Genomic DNA, 27,674 nt, shown 5'->3' with positions numbered 1-27,674 from the left:
CCCTTATCATCAACTACTTGTCTATTCACCAACTATAAAGCATGCTGTCTGCTTTCTGCCACTGCCTTGTTGCTCTATACTTTGCCTGCTGGTATGTACGTCATTAGGATTTTCTCTTCACTGACATAGCATTTCAATATGTTCCATGTGTCTTTCTGTTTATACATTCCTGTTTTTCTATACATTGTGAGTATAAAAAAAACAGCAGACAAGCCTTTCATGTCTTTGTAACACCCACAGGGCCCATGAAAGTGTATACCACATAGCAGGTACTGTATTTTGCTTTCTTTAAGAGATGAAAAATGAAGAATGAAAAGTGAAAGATTAATCATTATATTAAACTAATCTACAATAAAATGTTTAGATATTTAACATTTTTATTTAAAAATTAAAATGTTTAATATTAAAATATTTTAAATATTTTAAGCCTAAAGACCTTATTAATCATAACACCATGTATTAATGTACTTTTAACTAATATGTTCCAAAACTACATGAATGTGAGTATGAATAAAACATGTCTTCAAAATGTTTGCAGACTGGTAGGGGAGATGTACAATATATAGGGAAATAGGAGAAGTGAGGGAAATCCACTCCAAAAGCATTGTTTTAGAAAATGAAAAGAAGAAACTTATTAGAGTTTTAAACTCTAGTCTAACATTCTAGAACATAAAATCTGTGTGTATGTCCATGGCACACTAAAAAAAAATAATAATAATTAATTACCCTGAGACCTGGCCCACACACAAATGCCTTAAAATGCATCACATTTGCTCTTGGAGTAGGCCCAAAAAGTGTTGTGCTAAAACTGGTGAGTTCTGTATCCCTGAAGATGTTTAAAAATGGTTAAACAATGGGTAAAATTGTTTGACGTAGCAAACAGACATTTGCATTTTAAAATCCCTTCAAATTCGGAGAGTTTTAATTTCTAAGATGGATACAGTATAGGTGGAAAGAAAGATGAGAGGATCTTTAAACATCAAATTGATCTAGATAATTTTTAGTAAAATAGGGAAAAGTTACTCCATAATTAAATTATTCAAAAAAATCTGTAAAATCAGAAACCCTACACTTGCATCAAATCCTAACTAAGCATATCTAATTGCAATTTTTTATGAACCTGAAATGTCAGATAATATTATCACGTAATTTTTGGTCAGACTGTTAAAATATTAGAATATAATTAATTTTCACAGAGGTCTTTTAAATATGTATTAAGATAATTCAGGACTCATTTATCCAAACATATACCGTTAGCTGCCAATTTATTCTTAAATATTTTATAGACGTATTTTTTTGTTCAACAGTTTACTAATTCTGATATGTAATTAACTCTCAGAAGTTAAATTTATTTATTTTGTGTCAATATTCAAAAAACTATTTCAAAACCTTAATAGAAATAATAGACAAACTCATAGATCTCAACAGACATGTGCTATAAGTCCTGCATGAACCAAATAACATTTCATGATTTCTATGCAATGCTATTCTAAAAAATACATTATTTTCTATAAGCACATAAATAAGTAAAAGGTAGTATATGTGCTTATATTTTCTATGTTTATTTGCATGCTTATATTTTCTTTAAATAGATAATATGGTAATATAAATAGATAATATGTGATAATAGATAATTACATAATAATAACATGATAATACATAAGTGATATAGATATGGCTATACAAACAAAGTAATAGAAAGATACTGGGTAAATAATGACTAACCACTCCTACACCTCACAAGTTGGAATGTGTACATATTTGGGGGGTTCACATCAGTACATAAGCTTCCATAAAAAGCTACAGAATAAATACAATACAATACATTTTCTGTTTTTTTCTTTCTTTCTTTCTTTTTTTTTTTTTTTTTTTTTTTTTTTTTTTTTTTTTTAGACGGAGTCTCGCTCTGTCCCCCAGACTGGAGTGCAGTGGCGCGATCTCGGCTCACTGCAAGCTCCGCAAGCTCCACCTCCCGGGGTCACACCATTCTCCTGCCTCAGCCTCCTGAGTAGCTGGGACTACAGGCGCCCGCCACCGCGCCTGGCTAATTTTTTGTATTTTTAGTAGAGACGGGGTTGCACCGTGGTCTCGATCATCTGACCTTGTGATTCGCCCGACTCGGCCTCCCAAAGTATTGGGATTACAGGCGTGAGCCACTGGGCCCGGCCTTTTTTATTTTTTATTTTTTTGAGATGGAGTCTCACTCTTTCACCCAGGCTGGATGTGTGCAGTGGCACAATCTTGGCTCACAGCAACCTCCACTTCCCAGGTTCAAGTGATTCTCCTTCTTCAGCCTCCTAAGTAGTTGGGATTACAGGTGCACACCACCATGCCCAGCTAATTTTTGTATGTTGGTAGAGAGGAGGTTTCACTATGTTGACCAGGCTCATCTTGAACTCCTGACCTCAAGTGATTCACCCACCTCTGCCTCCCAAAGTCCTGGGATTACAAGTGTTAGCCACCACACCTGGTCTAGAATGCATCTTCTTAGAGCATCAGCTTTATTCAAAGCTTTATATAAGACATTTTCTTTATGATAAACCAAATAAAAATATCAATAAGACAGAGGGAAGGGGAACATCACACACTGGGGCCTATCATGGGGAAGGGGGAGGGGGGAGGGATTGCATTGGGAGTTATACCTGATGTAAATGATGAGTTGATGGGTGCTGACAAGTTGATGGGTGCAGCACACCAACATGGCACAAGTATACATATGTAACAAACCTGCACATTATGCACATGTACCCTAGAACTTAAAGTATAATAATAATAAAAAAAAAGAATTAAAAAAAAAGAAAATGTGGAAAAATACATTAAAAATTACCTCTAGGTTTCAAAAACATATTTCCACCAGAAGTGATTCCAGATATGCTCCTAATATCTCAGGGTGTATCCATTCCCTTTCTTCTGATAGTTAGGTTACTGCTTTGGCAAATCAGAGGAAAAGTGTTCTGTAACTCCTCTTTGTAAAGGCTCTGCTGCTTTAGCTCCTGATAATTATCAAACATAACTTCTCATCATCACTGTAAACTTTTTAAAAATAAAGATGTGAACCAGATTTCAAGTCACCATTCATGTAACCGTGACAATCCTTTTAAGAAAGAAGAGTTTAGGTTAGAAAATTACTGTGTGGGTCTGCATAATGAATATGGTGGCTTTAGAGCCTCTGGATATGAATGCTCTGGGGATGTGTTAAGCAAGCTATGAATATTTGTGTTGTTTGATGACGATTATATCTCCAGATGTATTTTCATGCCCATCACTAGGGAAATAACTTATTTTCTCCTTTACCTTATCTTAAATAGAGTTTTAGCAACCAGAAAGATGGAAGGTGCCCTTGTTGTAGCCTAATCATCTGGGGATCTTTTCTCATATATATATATGCACACACACACATATATATATATATATATATTTGCTTATATATATATGTATAAGAATATATGTGTGTATATTTATATTGTATTATATATGTAGATTATGTATTATATATATAGATGTATTATATATAGAGAGATATATGTGTGTGTATCTGTCTATCATCTATTTATCATCTATGTATCTATCTAACTATCTAACTGGTGATCCACCAAGAGGAAGGAGGGCTCCAGTTAGGAGGGAGCATTTCATTTTACAGATGGGAAAAGTGAGGTTCAGAAAGAATGAGTTGCCCAGAGTTTCATGGATTAACTGGCAGTGAGATTCCCATTCTAGATTTGTCCTACCCGTTGCTGGCTTCCAGGGCTTTGGGGATGAGCTGACCTGGGTGTAGGTTAATGACCAGATTCTCACTCCTGAACATGCTTCTTAACAGCCAGAAGTTTCAAGAACATTGGAGGCTTGAGGGAAGGGAAGACAAAAGTTCTTTTATGTATTTATTTATTAAATATGAAATATTTCATGAATCTGCATATCATCCTTGCCTAGGAGCCATGCTAATCTTCTCTGTACAATATTAGTATCTGTGTTGCAAAATGAGCATGAAAGCAAGGGTTCTTAAGAGTACATACATACATGCTGTGTATATATGTATGCTGCGATTTCAATGCATCCCCTCCAAAATTTCAGTGTTGTCCATATGATGGTAGTAAGACGTGGGGCCTTTATGAAGTAATTAGGCCATGAAAACACTTCCTTTGTTAATGGGACCAAGTCCCTTCCTTACTACATATGCCTCACATAGCAGCATGCAGCCAGCTTGCTTTTCTGTTTTCTGCCAAGTGAGGATGCAGCAAGAAGGTCCTCACTAACCAAATGCTGGGATTTTCATCTTGGATTTCCCAGCTTCTAGAACTGTGAGAAATAAATTTCTGCTCTTTAGAAATTACCATATCTCAGACATTTAATTGAAGAATTTCAAATGAACAAAGACACACACACACATACATAATTTTAAAATTTACCAAGAATTAATACTAAGTAATATCAGCAGTAGTAATCCATAAAACATGAGAATAAGTAGGATGACTTTAGGATGAATAGAAATAACATGTTAGAAAGATGCCTGATATGATCACATGCCATCCGTTTCCCTTCTCTGGCAATATTTTTTAAAATAAACTTTTAAGATAATGATAAAGGCCCTCCCTAATTGATTAGTAGTGATGACAAGAATTCACATTTTAACTCATAACCAGGCATATCCACTTCTTCTTGCCTTTATTTTCAACAACTCTGAGGCACATGGGTTAAATAATGTCCCTTCCAAGCCGCAGGTATATATAGGTGTGGTACATAAAAGAAGGCAGAGCCTCAGCCTAAATCCCCCATCACTCCAGAAGTGAGGTTTAGTATTTGCAGTGAGAACCTCAAGACTGTGAGCAGATGACCTGAGACTGGTATGTTAATACTGGGCAGTGGGATCTCTATTGCTTCCCAAGTTCTACCAGCATCCTCTGAGGCACATCCAAGCTGAGAAGACGAATTACTACTTAATGTTAAAGTTCATTATTATCCCATCTAGTACGAATCATTAACCCTGCTGATCAATATAGTTCTAACTTAGTTCATGTTGGCAACTATGAAAACTGTTTTTGCAACTTCCTCTTCACATTGGGACATCACCTTACTCTTCGTGAAAATTAAAGTCTGTTCACATAAACCTAAAAGCAATACTTAAGGCCTTGAAGAAGCTTCATAGATGCTGAATGTCTGCCCACTGGGACATCAGACACCACCCACCTAAATGATTGCTCCTTACTCCAGCCCCTAAACAGATTCATAGAAATATTGCATAGTTTCATCTTTGTCACTGTGGCAGGCTAGAGACTAAACTTCAACAGAATATTGCCACACATTAAAAAATACTGTTTTTCCTCCATTTACCTGGAACCATTCTGTCACCTCATCTAGTATCTCTCTCGAAGTATCTCTCTGATGGCAAGCCATTGCCATTCACACTCTCTGTTCTTCTTTCTATATATTTGACCTTAAATGTAATGTAGGTTCACATAAATCAGTAGCTAGAGAGTAAAAAACATTTTAATGAACCACAATATTTCAAAACACTTTGTAAAATTAAAAACACAATACAGATGTATACATTAACTCTGGAAGTATTAGTGTATCAGAACTTTTTACTCTACCACTAGCCTTTATCCAGACTGAGAGGAAATTGTCTTTCTACTTACTCTAACTTCCCAAGGAAAGAGAAGACTATCCTATGACCTCATAAACTCCCTAACGGCTTTTTACAGTGGACCCTGTTTGAAATTATCAACGTTTAATTACATTTAGACTACCTTTCTTCTATTTATCACCCTTCATTGCTAGGGAAAAAAAATAGAAAAATATAAATCATCACCTTGAGATTAAAAAATATGAAATTGGAAAATGAATCTCTCATGGGAAATACCTCTACTTTAGAAACTGGTAAATCAAAATTATTTAAGCATAAATTTCTTTTCTTTGTTTAAGCATTATGCTATATAAACTTGTTTTCTTTGTTTAAACATTATGCTATAAAGTACTTATGGGTGAGGGAACATGGAACATGAAGAACTGAAGGGTTGCTTAACTATGGGCTGAGACGATATCCAGGAGGATGGAGCTCGACTGGGCTCCAGGACCCTCTGTGCTGCTTGTTTCCCACCTTGTTTCTCCTCTCATAGAGGAGAGCTCTCTTGGTACAAAATTGTTTTTTACATCATATATAAAATCTTGTGACAGGTTTAGTTTGTTCTAAGAAGTCACAAAGCAAAAGTAGAGTTCAGGATTCAGGATGGTTCATAAAATTTAAATTATTTCAAATGTAAATAAAGAGACTTACTAGAATTTTAAATTTTTTAGCTAAGTAAATCTCATTTATTCCACAAACATTATTAAGGAGAAATTGTGAATTCTGATATTCAGAAAAGCAATTCAGCCTGTTGTCACTTTCTACTGAAATTAAAAATACAAAACCAACTTCATAAAAGAAAAGTGCTTGGAATCCTTGCGAAAGCAAACAATATGCAAAGCCTTGCCTGTATTTCAGGAGCAAAAATAGTATTTCCTTTTTGGTTCATTTACTTCCTTCAAATGGAAATATCTAAGCATGTCTCATTGCAAAAGTCTAATAGGCATATTAATGAGCTCTCTCTGCAAATACTAAGAGAGTCTGTAGTATGTCTTTCCATTAACCCCAATATTTTTAGCATTAACTGTTCTTACAAATATTCCTACAACTACCTGCCCATTGCAGAAGCCAAAAGATTATAATTACTTAGTGAATTTTCAGATGTGATGGAACTCAAAGGTTGTTCTTATATCAGAAAGGATAATTGGGGTTTTTAACTTGATGCTGTTCTAACTGCTGAGCATACTATCAAATTGAGACCAGGATCTGGAAAGATAATGGTAGATTTACCTACTCCCAAATCTGTAACTCTCCCCTGATCCCTGAAATAAATAAAACAACAGCATAAGCAGTATAAACCTAGAGAATAATTAAAGGAACAAACAAAACTAGGAAGAACATCTATAACAATATTAATGAAGTATCCTCACAAACCTAAAATATTTGGAAGGCTGAACCTTACACTGCAACAATCCCTGGTGATGTCAGCAGTGACTCTAGGAGAAAATGGAGCAGGGAAATCAGAAATTATTCTGATACCCCTGATATTAGGAGAAATTCCATTGTCAACTGATCCTCATTTACAGCTGAGCAATTGGATTATGGGGGCAATTTCCATCATGCTGTTCTCATGGATAGTAAGTGAATTCTCACAAGATATGATAGTTTTATAAATGGTAGTTTTTCTGGCGTTTGCACACACTTTCTTTCTTGCCGCTTTGTGAACAAGGTGCCTATTCCCCTTCCACCATGATTGTAAGTTTCCTGAGACTTCTCCAGTCATGCGGAACTGTGAGACAATTAAACCTTCTTTGTTTATAAATTACCCAGTCTTGGGTAGTATCTTTATAGCAGTGTGAGAATGAACTAAATCATCCAGTCTTCCACTGATGGGCATCTAGGTTGACTCCTTGTCTTTGTTATTCTGAATAGTGCTGTGATGAACATAGATGTGCAAATGTTTCTATGGTTGAACAATTTATATTCCTTTGGGTATGTACTCAGTAATGTGATTGCAGGGTTGAATGGTAGTTTTGTTTTAAGTTCCTTGAGAAATCTCCAAGCTGGTTTCCACAGTGGCTGAACTAATTTACATTCCTACAAGCTGTATATAGCGTTCCCCTTTCTCACAACTTCTCTAGCATCTGTTATTTTTTGACTTTTTAATAATCGCCATTGTGACTGGTGTGAGATGGTATCTCATTGTGGTTTTGATTTGCATTTTTCTAATGATAATAATGTTGAACATTTTTTATATGCTTGTTGTTCATGTGTATTTCTTCTTTTGAGAAATATCTATCCATGAACATTGCTCATCTTTTAATGGGGTTGTTTGTTTTCTTCTTGCAAATTTGTTTAAGTTCCTTGTAGACTTTGGATATCAGAATTTCATCAGAAGCACACTTTGCAATTTTTTTTTCCCCTTCTGTAGGTTGTCTGTTTACTCTGTTGATAGTTTCATTAGCTGTGCAAAGCTCTTCAGCTTAATTAGGTCCCACTTGTCAATGTTTGTTTATGCTGCAGTTGCTTTTTGAGTCTTTGTCATGATATCTTTGCCAGAAATAATGTCCAGAATGATATATCCTAGGTCTTCTTCTAGGATTTTTATAGTTTTAGGTTTTACATTTAAGTCTTTAATCCATCTTAAGTTGATTTTTGTATATGGCGTAAAGAAGGGGTCCAGTTTTAATCTCATGCATATGGCTAGCCAGTCATTCCAACATCGTTTATTGAATAGTGAGTTCTTTTCTCATTTCTTGTTATTGCCAGCTTTCACAAAGATGAGATGGTTGTTGGTGTGTGACTTAATCTCTGGGTTCTTTAATCTGTTCCATTGGCCTAGGTATCTACTTTTGTACCAGTACCATGTTATTTTGCTTACAGTAGCCTCATAGTATAGTTAGAAGTCAAGCAGTGTGATCCCTCCAGTTTTGTTCTTTTTGCTTGGGTTGCTTTGGTTATTTGGGTTCATTTTGGGTTTCATATGAATTTTAGACATTTTTCTAATTCTGTGAAAAATCTCATTGGTAGTGTGATAGGGATAGCATTGAATCTAGAAACTGCTTTGGGCAGTAGGGCCATTTTAATAATATTGATTCTTCCTATCCATGTGGCTCAACAATTTTAATCAGGATATGATCTCATGATGTGTCTCATCTTGAAAATAAAAAGTTGTATCTTTCTTGTAATAGGCAAAGAAACCATGACTGTTTGAGTAGTAATGAGTAGCCAGAGTGCCCAGAGTTTCATCTCTAAATATCTTTTTTATAGAAATAGGTAATTTCAGGGCAAGTAATATATAACCTTTAAAATTTCTTATAAAAAAGATAAAACACTACCAAACACTATTAGGATCTATTATATAGACCCAGGAGACAATATGAAGAAGTTCCTATTAGCCAAATTTGAGATTATTTTAGCATCAGTGAGAATCTTTAAAGTGATGGAGCAAATATGTTTAAAACTATGAACTTAAATGGGTACTAAAATAAAATCCCTTTTTGCCTTCTTTGAAGGAGAGTTTGGGAAAAAAATCATTATATTGAAAGTAGAGATAAATAATCGAGCATTTTTTCCTGTCTTTTCTATAAGGTCTGTTCTTCAAGTTACCTGAACAGTTGGTAAGATGATGTTTTCCATTAAATGTATGCTAGGGAATAAGTGAATGTAATTTCAACATGCTAATGAAATAAGAAATCTAATCAATGATCAGCAATGATGGCCAAATTCATGAAAAGAGAGAAAGTTAACACATGGCGTCCGATAGACTTACATGACATTGCCAATAAAGTATTCTTGCCAAAGATAATGGAACCCAAATTTTATCAGCCTTAGAGCTCCAATTACAAATCAGCAGGAAATATAGAGAGGGTAGAGGATCATGTTAACCTACTCCATGGAAAAGCAATTGAAAACAAATCCTGAGTGGGAGAAACACCATTAGACAAAGGTTCTGGTTCTTTCAAGAAATGAACTGCAAGAAAAAAGAAATAAAGGTAATACAATAAAGAGTGAGGGAAGAGAGATTTAGTGTATGATTCTTAATCTTTACTAGATTTCTGATTTTAATAAATTATTACAAAATAATCTGTAACAATTGGGGAAATTCAAATACTAAGTACTTGTTTGTATTCAAGCAATATTTGTGATAATGGTATTGCTCTAAACCAAAAAGTTATTTTTTAGATACACACACTGAACTACTTAAAGAGGAAATTTTTTTGATATCTAGGATTTGCTTCCAAATAACCCAGAGAAAGTAGTGGAGAAATGAATGGGACAGAAGAAACAAAACTAGCAACATGTTGACATTTGTTGAAGCTGTGTAATGTCTACATTTCAATTCATTATATTATTTTATATCTGAATATATACATATATATTTTTTAAAAAATGTGTAATTAAAAAGTTTCTATAAACATTCAGAGCTTTTTATCACCTGTAAAATCTAAATGTATAAAAATAATGCACCTGAATCACACCTTGGAAGGAAAAGGTTTAAGAGCTTAGTCACTAAGACATTAATTAGAAATAAATATTAAGGAATGTTTGTCTACATTCAGTTATGGTCTATTTTCTATTCATAAAAAGTATATCTTCTTAATTTGTTACTTCTGTGTTCGGTATACCTGAGCAATATAGCATACTATAATAATCTATAGTGGCACTCTGTTAGACTAGGAAAATAAAATTTGTGTAATGTAGAAAAGCCATCCAGGTAAAACTGTACCATTTTAAAGTGGTACAGCCTCTCCTCCATACTCCCAATGCCATTCAAAAATCTCTCACACTGTGGGACAGAGACAGCTACGCTGTTCTTTTAGATAACTGGGCTTTAGTCTCTTAGGTTTGTCTATAAACTCACTGAGAAAAGATTATTTAACTGTCTGATTTTCTTTATGGGTAGAATATTATCTACTTTAAATTTAAATAATGCTAGAAACATTTTCTTCTTCTTCTTCTTCTTTTTTTTTTTTTTTTTTTTTTTTGGCTGAAGTTTTTGTGAGAAACAGCTAACATATTTTACTTGGAGGAACTTGGAGGAAAATAAGAAAACCGAAGCACATTTATTTTGAATACTTTTATACTGTTGTCTTCCCATGCATTTAGGGAAAGAAAACCTACAAAGTAAAAAGAAAGAGAATCATAATTGTTTCTCAAATCTTTGACTTCTTATCTAATGAACTTTTTCCTTCACACGTAATCCATTAGTCAACTGCATTCCCCATAAACCAGCAAGTTTATTACAATAATAAGCATAGTTGACCTTGATATTTATTTTTTCCAACAAAAATGTGTTGATTGATTTCCACTCACAGATCGCTGTACATTTTTTTATTAGAAAACCTGTTGTTTTTACATCATAATTTTTATTTTTATTTTAAATAGACAGATAAAATTGTATGTGTTTATCAAGTACAACATGATGTTTTGCAGGATATATTAACTCTATTTATGAGAACAAGGTTTTCGGGTCCCACACCAGTGAAATCTTGTTATGTTTGTCTTTCTGTGCCTATCGCATTTCACTTAACATAATGCCCTCCATATTCATCCCTGTTGTGGCAAGCGTCAGAATTCCCTTCTTTTTATGATAGAGTAGTATTCCACTATATAGATATTCCACACTTTCTTTATCCATTCATCCATCTGTGGTCACATAGGTTACTTCTATGTCTTGGCTATTATGATGCAGCTACAATGAACATGAGAGTGCAGATATCTGTTCAACATGCTGATTTCAATTCCTTTTGAAATATGTCCAGTAGAGAACAGTGTATATTTTGTCAGCATTTCTTAAATTTTTGTCAACTAACCAAACTAACCTTCTTTCAGTTTTAGCTTTTCACTGAAATTTCCCAATGCCCCTGCATCTTTCCTTATACTGATTTTGTCTAATATTATATGACTGTTTCTGCCAATGTTATCAATTTTTCTGCATCTACTAATAGTAGCTTATACCTGTTAGCTATTGCCCTCCTTTTATTATTCTAGCAAAAAGATTCTGATATGATTTATCAGAAAAAGAGACCCAAAGGAGCATTTTTAAAAGTTGAAGTGATGGCATAATGTCATTTTTAGTCACTTTGTGATATAAATTTATCTTGTTTTGTTTTGATAATATTTAGAATTACTAGTTGTAGCAATATTTAGGATATGGTTTTATAAATGTAACATATTTTAACTTGTTAGTTTGAATTTGTATACATTCACAGGAAGTTTTAAAGACAGTCTAGAGAGGTTGCTTGTACCCTTCACCCAGTTTTTTCCATTGGTTGCACTTTATGTAACTATGGCAAAATATCATTGCAGAAAACTGGCATTGGTACAAAGTGTGTGTATAGTGCAATGCCATTTTACTGCATGTTTAGATTCTGGTTACCAACGCCAAATGAAGATACAGAACTATTTTGAAAAACTGTTCCATGACCACATCTCCCTCATGCTACTGTTTTATAGTTACACACAACTAACCCATGGAATCCACTAACCTGCTTGCTATTTTAATCATTTTGTCATTCAGTGGCATCACACAGTATGCAATTTTTGATACAGCCTTTTTTCTTCAGCGTAATGCTCTTCATATCCATTCAAGCTTTTATATATATCATTAGTTCATTCCTTTTTACTGCTGAAAAGTATATCATGATATGGAGGTACAAAAGTTTGTTTAATCATTCAACTACTTAGGAACATTTGATTATTTCCAGGCTTTGGCTATTACAAATGAATTTGGTATGAATAATTGTGTATGGATCTTGTGTAAGCATAAATTTGTAAGTCTCTAGAATAAATGCCCAGGAGTACAACCACTGGTTAACATGATCAATTTCTGTTTGGTTTGATTTAAAAATATGCCAAAATATTTTTTCAGAAGGGCTTTTTGACTATATTCCTTACAGAAATATATGAGTGATCCATTTTCTCTTTCTCTTCACCAGCTTTTGGAATTATCAGTAACTTTTACTTTAGCTCTCCTAACATTGTAGGACATTATATTGCTAGGATGATTTTCATTTCCTTAAAGTTTAGCAATGTTTAACATTCTATCAGGTGCTTATTTGCCATCCATATAGCCTCTTTAGTGAAATGTGTCTTCTTTTTTTTTTCCATTTTCTAATTAGTGGGGTTTTTTAAAGTGAAGTTTTGAGAGTTCTTTATAAATTCTAGATATGGCCTCTTTATCAGATTTGTGGTTTGAAGTTATATTTTGCCAGCTTGTGGCTTGTCTTTCATCTTCTTAACAGAGAATTTTCAAAGCTAGTGTTTAATTGATTTTTGATCGATGTTTTTGGATAGACCATGCTTCTGGTGTTCACGTCTAAGAAGTCTTAACCAAACTCTCGGTCCTAGTATTTTCTCCTATATTTTTTTCTCAAAGTTTTATAGAGTTAAAGGCTGAAGTTAAATTTATGTTCCATTTAGAAGTTTTCTTTATTTATTTCTTTTACATGAGTAGTAAAGTTTAAATCAAGGTTTACTTTTACCTGTTGATATCCAATTACTCCAGTACCATTTTTTGAAAAGACTGTCCTTCCTCCATTTAATTGCTTTTGAATATTTGTCAAAAATCACTTGGTCATATTTGTATGTGACTATTTCTGGAGCATCAATTCTGGTCCATTGATCTATGTATCTATCCCTCTACTGATACCATACAGTTTGATAACTGTGTGCCGTGATCTTGAGAATCAGGTGTAATGATCCATCCTGCTTTATTCTTTCTTTTCAAAACTGTTTTTGCTATTACCTTTTTTTTTTTTTTTTGGCTGACTATAAATTTTACAACAATAACATCTATATCCACAACATATCTAGTTAAAATTTTTGCAGGAATTTCATTAAACTTATATATCAATTTGACAATGACATCTTCACTATTTTGAGTGTTATAATCCATGAACACAGTATGACTTTATTTTCATTTTTTATTTATTGCACCAGAATTGTTGAGTTTTCAGCTTAAAGCACTGTAGATGTTTTAAGTTTAAATCACAGCATTTTATCATTTTGAGCAATTGTAAATAATACTGGAATTTTATTTTTAGGTTCAATGTATTGCTAGTATATAGAAATACAAAGCAATTTTTGAACGTTTATCTGTATTTTTGTGTTTTTTGCTGAACTTACTTATTAGTTCTAGGAGGTTAGTTTTTATATTCCTTAAGATTTTCTATGTAGGTGATCATGTGATCTACAAATAGGGACAATATTATTTCTTCCTTCAGACTCTTATGCATATGTTTCCAAGTCATCTTGCACTGTCTAAAAATGTCAGGACCATGTTCACAAAAATTGAAAAGAGTAAACATCTTGCCTTGTTTCTAAACTCAAGGGTAAAGATTCACTGTTTCACCATTATGTATTATGTTAGCTGTAGTTTTTCTTTTTTTCTTTGTACATCCTCTTTATTAAGTTCAGGATGTTCTTTCCTACTATTAATTTTCTGAGAGTATTTGTTAATCATAAATGTGTGCTGAATTGTCAAATTATTCTTCAGGTGATTTTTCTTTTTAGCCTGCTAAAATCACGGATTTTACTAATTGTTTTTAAAATGTTGAAACAGCCTGCTTGCCTGGAATAAGACCCCTTGGTCACAGTGTATGTTTCCTATATACGTTGCCGAATTCTACTTTACAAAATTTTAAAAAACAGTTTTACATCTATATTTTCAAGACATATTGCTCTGTAGTTTATTTATTTTTGCCTTTTCTTGTTTTGATTCTGTCTTTGCTAATTTTGGAACAGTAGTGCTAGCTTCATTAAAATGAATTGGTAAGTTTTATCTTCTTTCATTTTCAAGAAGAGGCTGCATAGAATTTATGTTCATTTTATTTTTTAATTGTATTTATAATTGAATATATTTATAGAGTACAAAGTGGCATGATAGTTCAACATAAAGTAAAATGACTAAATTAAGCTAATTAACACATTTATCACTTCAAATATGCAACAATTATGATGGTGAGAACATGAGAAACTTACTCTCAGCAAAACTGAAATGCACAGTACTCAGTTATTAACCATATTCAGCATTTTGTGCTACTGATTTAAAAAATAAACCAAATGTATTCCTTCTAACTGAGGCTTTGTACTCTTTGATTATTATCTTCCCATTTCCTCCAGTTCCCAGACTTCATAACTACCTTTCTATTCTATTTTAAACTTTTCATTTTAGATTTCATATATAAGTGAGAACATGTGACATCTTTCTTGTTTATGGCTTATTTAATTTAGCATAATATTCTGCATCTATGTTGTCACAAACAACAGAACTTCATATTTTAGGGCTAAATAGTGTTGCATTTTGCATATATACTACATTTGCTTTATTCATTCATCCCTTCATAGACACTAAGGTTTATTCAATCGCTTGGCTATTTTGAGCAGTGCTGGAATGAACATAGGAGTTCAGACTTCTATTTGACACATTGATTTCAAATCTTTTGGGTAAATACCCAGAAGTGGGATTGCTGCATCCTATGATAACTCTCTTTTTAGTTTTTTGAGAAACCACCATATTGTTTTTCATAATAGTTGTACTAATTTACATTCCCACCATTAGTGTACGAGGGTTCCCTTTTCTCATATCTGTGCCAATGCTTGTCTTTTGTCTTTTCTGTAATAACAACCATTCTAACAGAAATAAGGCCATATCTCATAGTGGTTTTAGTTTGCATCTCCCCAGTGATTAGTTACGTTGAACTTTTTATCATGTATCTATTAGCTATTCATATTTTGTTTGGAGAAATTCAGGTTCCCTTCCCATTTCTTAATCAGATTATTTGTTTTATTTCTTTAGAGTTGTTTGAATTCCTTATGTATTTTGGATATTAATCCCTTATCAGATGTATGGCTTGCAAATATTTTCTCTCAGTCTGAAGGCTGACTGTTCACTCTTGTTTTCTTTGATGTGCAGAAGCTTTTTACTGTGATGTAACACTATTTATCTATTTTTTCTTTTGTTGACTATGGTTTCTGAGTCAAATTAAAAAAAAAAAAAAGTTACCCAAACCAATGTTAGATAGTTTTCTCCCCATTTTCTACTAGTAGCTTTACAGTGTCCAGTCTTATGTATGTCTCTAATACTTTTGAGTTGTATTTTATGCATGGTCTGAGATATGGGTCCAATTTCATTTTTTTGCATGTGGATATCCTGTTTTCTCAACAACATTTTTTAAAGAGACTATCATTTTCCCATTGTATTTTTGCTTTTAAATGTTGGGTAGAATTTCCAAATGAAATGATCTGGTCCCTAGATTGCTTTTTTGAGAAATTTTTATGTTATACTTTCTATTTTCTTAATAGTAATAAAGCTCCCAAATTATGTATTTGACATTGGACAAGTTGAAGTAGTTTGTCCTTTTAATGTAATTGATCCATATTATCTAACTTGTTCATTTATGGGCAAAGCTATACATATGGTATTACTCCCTTAATGTACTTTTGGTTTTTCTGGGGTTTGTAGTGACATCCCCTCTTTCATAGTAATATTGGTAATTTGTGTCTTCTCTTTTTTTCTTTCTCAATCTTTTTAGAGATTTGTCAGTTTCATTAATCTTTTCCAAGAAACAGATTTTTGTTTCATTGTTTTCCTCTATTATTTTCCTGTTTAAAATTTCATTGATTTCTATTTTATTTTTCTTATGTTGCTTTAGACTAAAATTGCTTTTTTTCTAGTTTATTAGGTTGGAAGCTAACATTATTGTTTCAGATCTTCTTCTTCTCTAATATATGTTGTTAATGCTGTAAATCACCCTGTAGACATTGCATTTGCCACATCTCACATTTTGATAAGTTGCATTGTCATTTTTATTTAAGTCAAAATATTTTTAAGTTAGTCTTAAGTCATCTACTTTGGCTTATGGGTTGTTTAGAAATGTGTTGTTTAATTGTCAAATGTCCCACATCTCATTATGTTTTTGAGTTTTGGCATAACGTTGTTGAAGTCTGAGAATAGATTTTGTGTGATTTCTGTTATTTTCAATATGTTAATGTGTATTTGTTGCCCAAAACGTAACCTTTCTTCATGAATGTTCCACATAAGCTGGAGGAGAATTTGAATTCTCTTGCCACTGGATGGATAATTCTATAAATAGCCATTAGAACAAATTGATTTACAGTGCTGTTCAGTCAACTAAATGAAATTTTTGCCTGCTTAATCAATGTTACCAAAAAAAAAAGATGATAAAGTCTCAAACTACACTCTTACATTTGCATATTTTTTCTTTCACAACTATCAAGTTTTGCCTCACAAATTCTGACTCTCTTTTTAATTGTGTGCATGTTAAGGACTGTTAAATTACCTTGTAAAACTGATCATTATTCCTGATAATCTTCCTTGTTTGGAAGTCTGGGTTTTTTCCTTGAAATTTATATAGCTAACCCTGTCTTTTTATTTATTTATTTTAATTAGTGTTAGTAAAGTATATCTTTCTCTATCCTTTTAGTTAAACGATCTAATTCTTTATATTTAAAGTGCATTTCTGATAGACAGCATATCAGCATATACTTGGGTGTACTCTGAAACACACTGTCTTTTAATTGGTATGTTTAATTGGTATATTTAAGATTATGTCCACTTGAAATAATTAATGAATTAACATACTTAAGCATTTTAATTTTGTTGCATTTGCTTTTGTTTATTTTCCTCTCTTTTTCTGTCTTAGTAGGTTTTAACTGAGCATGTTACCTCCTTTCCAAGCATATCCACTATACATTTTTAAAAATAGTAATTGCCCTAGAGTTTATATCATTTTAACTGATCTAAATCAACATTCAAATAACAATAAACCACTTTACTTGTATAGGGAACTTGCAACAGAGTACTCCCAATTTCTCTCTCACCTCTTACGACAGTGAAATCATTCATTTAACTTATCTATATGATATAATCACCTTATAATTGTTACTATTATGATTTTAAGCAGTTATATTTTTCAGCAAAGGATTAAACAAATAAAACATTAAGTATATCTTAATGCATTCTCCCTCCTGTGCTCTTCCTTTCATTCTACAGGTATGCATTTGTGAATTATATTCTTTTCCTTCTCCCTGAAGAACTTTTAACGTTTCTTACAAGACAATTTTCTAGTGATTAATTCCCTCAATTTTTGTCTAAGGAGGTCTTTATTTATTCTACATGTTCAAAGGATAGTTCTGTAGAACATAGAGAACAGTAAGTCAGTGGAATTTTTTTTCCTTTAATGTTTTAAACATTTCACTCTACTCTTTTCTGGCTGTCTTGGCTTTTGATGAGAAGTCTCTTGTAATTTTTATTCTTGTTCTTCCATATGTAAGGTGTTTTTCCCTCTGGTTTATTTCAAGATTTTCTCTTCACCATTGTTTTTTAACAATTTAAATATTCCTAGGGATCGATAGGTAATTTTAGCATTTTGCTTGGCATTGACTGTTCATTCTGGATCTGTGGTTTGGTATGTGTCACTAATTTGGGAAAGTTCTTAGCTATCATAATTTCAAATATTTCTTCTGATCATCTTTTTTTCCTTGTAAGGTCTTCCACATACATGTACATAATATTTTTGAAAATGTCTCACATTTCTTAGATGTTTTGTTTCTTTTATTACTTTTGCTTTTTATATTTTAGTTTCATAATTGTTTTTCCTTGGCTATGTCAAGTCTGCTTATTAGAACAGCAAAGGCATTCTTCATTTCTCTTACAGTGTTCTTGATTCTTACATTTTATTTCAATTCATTTTTAGATTTTCTATCTCTCTGCTTTCATTAACCATCTTTCTGTCTATATTTTCTGCTAGGATACTTTCCATATTAAACATAACTATTTTTAAATTCTCCATTTGATAATACCAAAATCTGTGTCATAATCTGATTCTTATTTTAATGTTTAGTTTGTCTCTTCAGACTGTGTTTTGCTTATAATGGTGCTGGTGTTCCTTTGATGTTTGGTTGTTGTTTATGTCATTGCTTACGGTTTTGTTAGAGACTGGACATATTGTATTGAATATAAACTAAAGATGAAATAGACCTTAACTTTGGGGATGTATGTTAATTTGGCTAGAAATTGGGCTTTATAAATACTTTCTTAGTTATGGTTGTCAAAGGCTCTCATGTTTCCTTTTTTTTCCTTCTCCTTGTTTCCTTGACGTTTGGCTTCTCCGATGACTCCTGTTCAGGGAAAGTCTGTGTCTTACAGCTCTTTCAACTCTAGCTACTGTCATTTTACTGGAGCTGTACTGATGCAGAGGGAAGGGTCAGAGAAGAGAATCATTCTACAGCCTGATGATGAAATCTTTTTCTTTCAAATGAGCCTCTGTCTGTGGTCTGGGACCTTCACAGTTTTTTTTCCAGAGGTATTCTCTTAGCTGATGCAGGAAAGCAAAAGGGACCTGGAGTGAGAGAAATACCATTCTGAATTTGGGAAAAGACTCTGGTAATCTTTTGCCTTTTGTAGAGTAGGTTTTCTAATGAAGATTTCTCTGGACCTGTTTCACAATGATTACTCCTCCCCTCCCTCTTCTCTTTCTTGGATTTTACCATCAGAATCTGGTCAGTTCCTGGGAGTGAAACCCCCTTTAAAACTGCAGCACCACAAGTTTCTCATTCTTATGCTATTCTACATTTTGCCTTCACCAATTTGAGAACATCAACGTTTCATTTTTTCTACAGGTCTATAGTTCAGGGCCTTCTTCTCCACAGAAGCAATCTTGGCTGTCAGTCTCCAAATTGACCTGTCTCTCCAGAGTGTTATGTTGATGATAGAACTGGCAGCTTCCGTTATTGGTAAGTACAATAAAAGTCATTGATTTTCAGTGCATCCAGATGTATTTTGTTTTAAAAACTAGAGTAACAATATCCAAATTATTTACTCGCTAGTGCTAAAATCAAACTTCCCCCTGAAATCTGTTTTTAAAATTGTTTTTGTAAATGTTTGGAACCATCTATTCAAATTAAATGAAGTGTTATAGTGAATATATTGTTGACAAAAACAATCAAACCGTAAAATTTTTGAAAATATTTTGAGCCAAATATGAGTGATCATGGTCTGTGACACAACACATTCAGGAGGTCCTGACTACATCTGCCCAGGGTGGTCAGGTTACAGCTTGGTTTTATATATTTCAGGGAGGCATGAGACATCAACCAAATACATTTAAGAAATACATTGGTTTGGTTCAGAAAGGTGGGACAACTCAAAGTGGGGGAGGGGGAGCTTCCAGATTATAGGTAAATTTAAACATTTTCTGGTTGACAGTTGGTTGAGTTTGTCTAAAGACCTGGGATTGATAGAAAGGAAGTATTCAGGTTAAGATAAAAGATTGTGGAGACCACAGATCTTTTGAAGTCTTATAGTGGCTGCCCTTAGAGACAACAGATGACAAATGTTTCCTATTCAGATCTTTAAAAGGTTCTAGACTTTTAGTCAATCTCTTTAGGTCTGAGAGGGTCTGGAAGAAAAAAATCTAGCTATCTTAGTAGAGATTCTTTACAGATACAGATTTTCCCCCACAAAGGACGGCAGGGAAACATGAAAATCAAATATTTTGATTTTCTTCCTTGTCTCATAATGTTATGCCAGAGTCAGATTAGAAAGTAAGTCATGATATATAGGGTTAAATAAAACTCATTTGATGAGAATTTATGGTTTGTAGGGGATGACACCCCAGACCCCTTAGATAGAAATTTGGGCAAGATAAAAAAAAATCAGAGCTTAGTCCTCAATATATATAACATTGGCATAAAATTATTTAAATAAAAATAAAAACCAGAATTTAACTTTTGAAAATACTTTTATAATATATTTAATAAAAATAACACTATTTGCAATTCTATTGTGCTCATTTTGTTGTCAATATAATCAGCATCATGTCCTAGATATGTATATCTAGACCTATATGTGTACATAATTAATAATATTGTAAATTTTTAATACTGCAAAATATTTTCAGCTGCCAGTGATAACTGTTGCAAATACTATGCTAATTGTCAATACTTCTTGAACCACAAGCTACAGCATAAAGTAAACAAAATGGATATTTGGCTCTACTGAGCAAGAATACTTTGTTATCTAAGGACATATTCCATTCATGAATTAGAGAAGTATCTAATGTGTTACTTAATTTGTCTTTTCTCTTACACAAGCACTTAATTATTCAAAATTCTCCCTATTTTTTATATAGCTCAAAGAAGAAATATTCATGGTGTTGGCAAAAGACTCAAGCTCTGTAAAATATTTGAAGAGATTTATTCTGAGCCAAATATGAGTTAGGAGATCCTGAGAACATGTGCCCAAGGCAATTGGGCAATAGCTTGGTTCTATGCATTTAGGGAGACATAAAACACCAATCAATACAGGTAAGACGGTTATTGGTTCTGTCTGAAAAGGCGAGGGACAACTCAAGGTGTTGGGGTGGTGAGTGTTGCACTTCTAGGTCCTAGGTGAATTCAAACATTTTCTGACTGACAATGGTTGAAAGCATTTATTGTTTATCTAAAGATCTGGAACTAACCAAAGTAAGTGTCTGGGTTAAGATAAGGAGTTGTGGAGACCAAGGTTCTTATAATGCAGATGAAGCCTCCAGGTAGCCTGCTTCAGAGAGAACAGATTTCAATTGTTTCTTATCAGACTTAAAAATACGCACTTTGGGAGGCCAAGGCGAGATCACAAGGTCAGGAGATCGAGACCATCTTGGCTAACATGGTGAAACCCCGTCTCTACTAAATAAAATACAAAAAATTAGCCAGGCATGGTGGCGGGCTCCTGTAGTCCCAGCTACTTGGGAGTCTGAGGCAGGAGAATGGCGTGAACCCAGGAGGTGGAGCTTGCAGTTAGCGGAGATGTCGCCACTGTACTCCAGCACGGGCAATAGAGTGAGACTCCGTCTCAAAAAAAAAAATAAACACAAAAAACCCACCAGACTCCTTAGTTAATTCTCTCCTAGATCAGGAAAAAAGCCTGGAAAGAGCAGAGGATTCTCTCTAGAATGTAGATTTTCCCCAGAAGAGACAGCCTTGCAGGTACATTTTAAAATATGTCAGGGCAATATATTTTGGGCCTGCTATCTGTCATTTTGGCATTTTATTGCTACAGAGTCTGCTTTGTTAGTCTTAAGGTCTCTGTTTCAATGTTAATGCTGGTCAGCTATGCCTAGATTCCAAAGAGAGGAAAGTACAACAAGGCATATTCAACCATCCATTCCCATCATGGCCTGAACTAGAGTTCAGCTTTACCTCAAAATGCCCTTATCTGAGAGGAGGAATCCAGTCAGCTGGTTGGGGGTGCTTAGAATTTTATTTTTGGTTTACAATTGCATTCAGGAAAAACATATCTTGTTTTACCGATAGAGGAAAATAGATATGCAGAAAGGTTTACTCAGGTGTGAATGGTGTTAGTCACAGACTTGAGGCTTAGGGTCCTGAGTCTTCCTTTGAAAGCTGAGTTCTGGATCCTGTATGACAGAGGAACCATATACTCTTTAGTAAAAGCATTCTGTTTCTTTGTGATCTGTGGGATCTACAAAGCCGGGGGCCCATGGAAGGATGTCCGCTGATTAAGTCTAAGTATGGTAATGCTTGAAAAATCTCTGTGTGTACTCTATGTCACTTTTCCCTTGTTTTAAATATTTAAAACAATTTAAACAGAATTTATATCTTTAGCATAGTAACATTTCCACTAACATGATATGCCTCCCAGCTTAATTTAAGTTTTCTGTAATGTACGTCATTCACTTTATATGTTTCTATAGGTAGGTCTTATATGTCATGTACTATTCATTATTATGTATATTATGTAATATTTAGTCATTTTAAATAATTTTTGTTTTATTTTGATAACACTTGCTGCTATATAAAAATGTTACTCACTAAATTGAATAGATTTATATCTGGCAATTTTTACTATGTTTTTTATTAAATCTATCAGTTTGGGATTCTTTTGGATTTTCTACATAGATGAATGTCTCATTTAAAGAGTGACAGTATTTTATTCTTTTCTTACATTCCTTATATTTTAGGGTTATCACTATTTTTGTGTAGTTAAAGCATCAGTGCTACACTGAAAAGAAATTGAACATTTTTGTCATGTTCCTGAATTCACAGGGGTTTTAAAAAATTATTCTTCTCCCTCCATTCAATAAGTTTGCTGTAGTTCTTTTGAAAATGTGCTTTATTGATTGAAAGAGTTCCCATTCATGTAGAGACAGCCTTTTGAAAAAATATATTTTCCGTATTTTACTGCTCTTTTCTTTTTGTTTCATAAGTGGTAGTTGCATTTCATCAAATGATTGTCCTTTGCATTTAATGAGATGGTCATATTTCTCCTGAAAGTTCTTAAAGAAGTGAATTGCGTTAACATGTTTTCTAATGTTGAAAATACCTTCCTTTTGTATAACAAAGTCAATAAGGATAAATAGTTATTTCCAATAATAGTTATTTCCTATGACATTTTTATATATCATTGATTCATATTGCTAATTTTAATTTAATTCCTTTGCATCTGTATATTTGAGTAAAATTGCATATTTTTATTTTCCTTTTCTATTAGAAGATCAGTTATACTAGCCATATAAAATGAGTATACGAAGCTATTCTGCTTGTGGAGAAACGTGCAGTGTTTATGTTCCTTTAGTGTAGAATTCAGTGTTTTTAATGTGTTTACAAGGTTGTGTACTTTTCCTCACTATCTAATTCCAGAACATTTTTGTTACCCCAGAAATAAACCTATACCCATTAGCAGTCATTCCTCATAACCCTCCCCTTAATATATCTTTGAATTCTTTAATAGTTAGTTAGATTGCTTGTTTTATTTTGAGTTGGTCCTGGAAATTTTTCAATTTATATACATTTTCAAATTTATTGGTACCAAGGTTTTCAGGGTCTTTCTAATAACTCCAATTCCTGAAGCTTCTGTTGTTCTATTTCTATTGAATATTCTTGGGCCAATTTTCAGGCATGTTTTCTTGCCCTTTCTCCTACGAGTGATTTATTTTTATTGTGGGTTGAAGAGGACATTTGAAAAGGGTTTTTACAGAAATAAAGCCTCAGATGGTGTTATATGTCTCTAGAGAGTGTCTACATTTGCTTCTGTCTGTAACTGTGGTCACTAGTTCCCCAGGCCATTCTCAATTAATTTCGGTGTTGGAGGTGCTGTGAGGCTGAGCAGCAGTCCCCACTGAGGGTCTGTCTGCATCAAGTGAGTCCTTACTCTTAGCAAGTGGCTGGTCAGTACCTTGGCATTCCCTAGCTGCAAACTAATGTCCCCATGATGCCTTGAAGTCAGTGGTCAAAATCCTCCCGAATTGGACAATTCAGAGGAAAAAGGAGGTGTACGTTCCAGTATTCTATAGCACTGGTGGATGACTCTAGATGAAAACAATTTATCACATATTTTCAGAGAGTTAGAAAAGAAGAATTGAATGATTCCCAACCCACCAAAAAATGATATGTTTGATATGATGGGGAAACCACCTTTGTAAAGAATTATAATAGTCAGAAAATTATGACAGTGAAAGAGATGTGATTTGACCACTCCATCTTGCCTTTAACCTCCAAACTACCCTTGGTCATTCCTGGGCTTGGTCCATTCTAACTAGGAGAAATTTAGTTTATAGTTTAAATGATAGTAGCCCCTCCCCCAGGTTAAACTGCCTTTGTAAAGCTAATGAAAGGCCACCAGGTTAGCAGGATGAGTTCCACTAAGATATAGGTGTAGTTAAATGATTACCAGCCATTATTCCAGAGTTCACAAGGTTTGCAACTTCTCCAATTTACTAGTGTAGAACATAAGACTGGCCTTTTAATATGTCTTTTCTGGCTTTTGCAGGCTTGTGCCTGCAACTCTGCACTCAACCACTCCTAGGACCCTCACCCAGAAGTGACCTCAGGCATGAAGGCCGTTTTCTGCACCCCTAAGATTGCATCCCCTACCAATTAGAAACACCCATATCCTAGCCCCCTACCTATGAACTATCTTTGAAAAACTCAAGTCTCTGAACTTCCAGAAAGGCTGATTTGTGTCATAATAAAACTCTAGTCTCCTATTTAGCTGGCTCTACATGTATTAAACACTGTCTCTGTTGCAATTTCCCTGTCTTGATAAATCGGCTCTATCTAAGCAGCTGGCAAAATGAACCTGTTGCATTGTTAAATGGATGTGTTAAATGCCCTGATCTGCCCACTATACATTGTATGTATCAAAACATGACTATGTACTCCACAAATAAATGCAACTATTATGTGGCCATTAAAAAATACATTTTTTAAATGGGCCACACACATAGCATACATTGCTATACTGCAATCTTCTACCAGATCCATCATATATTACTAACTCTCTCGCTGTCTTTAAGCATTTGTTTTTATTATTCATTAGTCTTTTTGAGTGTGTGTGTGTGTGTATTTGTGTGTGTTGGGAGGGGTAGCAGATGTAAAAGTCCTTGCATTAGTATCATCTCTATTTTTTATTAATATTTTGCCATGTTGATCTTTTCTTTCTTTTTTTTTTTAACATTTTAGCTTTGTTGAACCCTTCCTTGTACCTTTGCTTTTCATTTTAATTCTCCATTGTACCTATTTTTTTCCCTTTACTGCACATTCCTTAACATTCAAACTAATTTTAATTCTTGCATTTCCCACAATAAATACATTAAAAGCTACACATTTCTCTGTGTCATAAAAATTTTTATATTTAGTATTTTCTATATTACCATATTGTATACATTTATATATATTTCCATTATGATTTCATCTTTAAACTATGAGTTACTTAGAAGATTTCTTCCAATTTCCAAATATATGGGGGTTTTAATGATTTTCCTTTGTTACCAATTGTTAACTCAATTGTGCTGTCATCAGATAATATAACCTACGTAATACCAGTACTGGTTTTATGGACTGGATTTGAAAGGAAGACATTTTCTCAACCTGCTTAGTTCAGTGTTCTATATGGAGCCACAGTGTGAGGTACTGTAAGGTGAATTCACTCATGGGTGATTTGTTAATAAGGAAGTCAGTTTAGAATGGAGTAATCACTGTCTTGGCTCATCCTCAAATATTCTAGACAAGAGGGTAGAGAATTATGGTAGGATCATATCTTTATTGAGAAATAGAAGTCTTCAATGTTGCTGCCATGCTGGCAGGAAAAGCACCACTGCATCTATCTTAAGAAAACTAGAAACAAGTACTAGGGTCCTTCCCAGGGCCACATCCCTCCTCCTCCTGTGCTGCACTCTTGCTCCATTGCCCTGCCTCCACAGACACTCTAAAGGAGCATGCTAGCTGATGCTCCTCCCATCTGCCAGTCTGTACCCACCAGCTCCACTCCAACCAAACTTCAATATATTGCCACTCTATTGTTCTGGAGCATTTTTAGCAACCACTGGGGCAGCGTGTGCTCACAATGTATCTGAATGGACCGACAGATTATCCCCTCCAGTCTCGTGTACTCTTTTCTGTTTTGTACTCTTATTATAAAGCTGCATAGTTTTGTATTGTCCCCCACCACTCTTTTTTCTCATAATCCCTACTATCTTTTGAATATATTTTTCAGAACAATGTATTTTTCAGGAAGTAGACAATATTTCAGTGCAGAAATATCTATATAACCTGCAGTTTCATCTTACAGTTTGTGTGGTTCAAATCTTTCACACACTTCCTATCGACATTAAAGACAGGGGCATTAAAATTACCCCAAAGATGGCTTCTATCTTCATATTTCATGTGACCTTGAGGATTGTGATATCATGATCAATAAAATTTTATCTGTGGGATTTTTGAGGCTTTGATTTAGCCCTTCTTTTTGTCAGATACCTGAGAAAGGTCACCAATGGGACCTTCTTAAAGTTCATTCCAGATATGTCAATTTCTCCTTGTTGTTCTTTCACTTTTGACTTTATATATTTTAAAGTTATGTTACCATGTTTATATAAGTTTAGGATTGTTCTCCCCTCCTGGTGAATTAAACCTTAATGTTTCATCTCAAGAAAAGCTTTTGGCCTTAAGGTTTGTTTTGTTTTAGACTAATAAAAGTTCACTACTTTTCTATAATGTGCCTTTTAAAATATGTTATTTCATCTGGAATCTTTGATACTTTGTTATTGGTTGATATGGTTTGGATTTGTGTCCCCACCCAAATCTCATGTCAAATTGCAAACCCCAATGTTGTAAGATGAGCGTGGTGGGAGGTAATTGGATCATGGTGATGGATTTTCCCCTTGCTATTCTCATGACAGTTGAGTGAGTTCTCATGAGAAATTGTTGTTTAAAAGTGTGTAGCATGTCCCTTTTCTCTCTCTGCCTCCTGCTCCAGCTACATAGGACATGTCTGCTTCCCCTTTAACTTCCCATATGATTGTAAGTTTCCTGAGGCCTCCCCAACCATGCTTCCTGTACAGCCTGTGGAATCATGAGCAATTAAACCTCTTTTCATTATAAATTACCCAATTTCAGGTAGTTCTCCATAGCAATGTGAGAACAGATGAATACACTGGTGTATTGTTTCTCCTAAAGCTTGCTCACATGGCTTGTATCTTCTTATTTCATATGACTTTGAGAATTGTGAGATCACAATCAATACAATTTGATCTGTGGGATTTTTGAGGTTTTGATTTAGGCCTTATTTCTGTCAGATAACTGGAAAGGGTCACCAGTGGGATCTTCTAAAAGTTAATGCCAGGCTTAGGTCTTTTGGCATTGGAAGTAGAGTGCATTCTAGTCTAAAAGATGCCTTGTAAGCAGCCTGTCATTGGAAATGCTTTATTAAAGCTGTTTTCCTCCTTCCATATAAGCCAAAACTTCAAAGTTTTCCCAATGTCTCATTCTTCGTTACTTTCTTCTCTTCACAGTTCGTTCTTTCCTCTAGAAAATCATCTTTTGGAAATTGTTTTTATGGAAGATTCTTATACTGATTTCTCACCTTCTCAGGACCTAGACTTTCTCTTGTTTTCCTCGTGAAGCCCATTTAAATGCAGAGACTTGGGCTATGGAGGATCCAGGAGGCTGAAAGCCCTTGGCTCTGTGGCTTCAGTGCCTATCCAATTCATTGTTTCTGCCTCTCTGGATGCCTCTTACTTTCTTGTCAACTCAAGTCTACATAAAGAGGATATTTGTATCCAGTCTTTTATTCTTTTAATGTGCGATG

General features: G+C 33.9%; 1 protein-coding gene and 1 pseudogene across 3 annotated transcripts in view; both read right to left on the bottom strand.

Annotated features, from left to right (window-relative positions):
* SNTG1 (syntrophin gamma 1) overlaps positions 1 to 27,674 on the bottom strand; it is an 868,962-nt gene that overhangs the window by 546,472 nt on the left and 294,816 nt on the right. The window lies entirely within an intron of this gene.
* LOC111525280 lies at positions 3,886 to 3,985 on the bottom strand (annotated as a pseudogene).

This window comes from Piliocolobus tephrosceles, chromosome 7, assembly GCF_002776525.5.
Source record: "Piliocolobus tephrosceles isolate RC106 chromosome 7, ASM277652v3, whole genome shotgun sequence".
Classification (NCBI taxonomy): Eukaryota; Metazoa; Chordata; class Mammalia; order Primates; family Cercopithecidae; genus Piliocolobus; species Piliocolobus tephrosceles.
Note: the sequence above shows the minus strand (reverse complement) of the source record. Positions and strands in the feature narration are given on the sequence as shown.